This window comes from Phytophthora infestans, genomic scaffold (assembly GCF_000142945.1).
Source record: "Phytophthora infestans T30-4 supercont1.42 genomic scaffold, whole genome shotgun sequence".
Taxonomy (NCBI): domain Eukaryota; phylum Oomycota; class Peronosporomycetes; order Peronosporales; family Peronosporaceae; genus Phytophthora; species Phytophthora infestans.
In genome coordinates, this window is record NW_003303717.1 from 1,255,302 (window position 1) to 1,257,189 (window position 1,888).

Here is a 1,888-nt window from a genome sequence, read left to right on the forward strand (position 1 = left end):
GCAGAATGGGCGGCAATGACTAGCGACCTGCAGTTCGAGCGTCGTAGGAAGTGGCGAATCTCGAAATTTACACACAATGACCCCGTTCGGACGGATAATTACGTATTCGACTTGGAAGCAGCCTCAGTACGTCGTCTTAGACGCACACGCAGCCGTCGGAAGGCACTGAGACCACTTGTCGCTACGTTGGAAGCCTGTACTGCAGGCGACAGCTCAATCGCCGTGATTCCTCTGGACGTCGCGGCTTTTGTGTTACAATATCTCGACGATAGCAACAACCTGCATCCACTCATGAAGACCACCGAACATCAGCTTGTACGTTGGAATAAACTCATTGGGTCAATGGAGGTGGAGAGTTTGAGGCAGACTTCAGAAGGCTCTGGACGCGAAAGCCGTTGGATTCGCCAAGCCGACCTACGCTCACGCTTGATAGTTGGAAACAAGTGGAGGGAAAACTTGAGTCGGTGGCGTCGAATTCTGGGTCGCCGAGCTCCGAACTATCGTCCTTCGCCTGTGGGGAATGAGTTGCAGGTCAATCGTTGGAATTGTGTTACGTCAAAGTGGAGGAAGCTGCAGCTTCGGGTCAGACGAATGGTCCTTGGACGGCAAGACTCGAACACAGCACAACAGCCAACAACTTCAGTTGCAGGAATAATCGATTCTTGATCACTTCAATTATAATAGCTGCCATCACCAACATTTGAGCATCGCGCGGCCTCTAATCCGCTTGACCTCCGCTGGAACGAGTGACGATATAGGCAATTTTTGTCTAAGCATCCGACCTTTACACTGAGATGGTGGACACTACAGTACATGTAGTTGCAGCTCCAAGCTTTGCAGTCACTCGCTAAGTTAGTTGTAGCATTGCTAACAAGACCAGCTTGGCATTGCATGAGCAGCAGGATTCCAATTCAAAGCAGAAAATACGATCGATGGCCCCACGCCCGCGTGGCGCGCAGCGAGGCCGGCAGGCTCGCGTGCTGCCCGCTGCGCCGTGACGTGTGCTATTGCGCGTCGAACAGAGCGCCGACGGCGCATTGCGGGAGTTTGAGCCCCGATACGCCAAAAATTTAGCTTCAGGACGGGACTTTTGCAGTGCAAAAGTTGGTTGGTGCAAATTTTGCACCATACAGACGACGCTGGCAAATTGCCAGTTCCAATACAAAAGGCAAGTCGCTGCACTCGGGTCGAGTTGTCGACTTCAAGCCGGACGCGAGAGCGCTCTGCCACGAGCACTGCGTCATCACGCCCGGCGACCATGAGCTGGAGTCCAGCCTGGACTCCATCCTGGAGCGCAAGGAGTGAACTCCACATGCCGAGGCATTTACATGTATTAGGAGATTTACATTCCATCTAGCACTCGCCAGATTATGACGATACAGGATCTGTCAGTTTCCCGATTCTAACAGGACAGGAAATCGATCCTTCAAGGGTCCTTGGCTCAGTCAAGGCTTGAGGCTTAGTCACCGCGGCAAGGACATGCGCAGAAATCGACCGACGCAAGTCCGCGAGCGAGCCAATACTAAGAGCAACACAGGCAAACGTTCGTTTTTGGCACGTTGCGCAGGCAATCAGTAGGGCAAGGAGCAGCTTAGATGACAGAAAGCAACTAGAGAACGTCTTCCCACGGAGCACTTTGGGATTAAGGAGGAAACCTCGAAGGTGACAACCCCCTTTGTTAACACTATACACTAACGGGCGTATACTTCCATCTGCAACTGTACAGTCCCAGCTGTATACACAGCTACAATAGGTATGCACAGTAACACGACCTTCGTCGCACTCCCACTTCGTGTTCCTGGCGACTGATACAGCTTGTCAATTTTCATCACTTGCATCTGGAGTAGGAGGTATCGGCATAACATTCAAAAGCTGTCGTAGCTTTCGA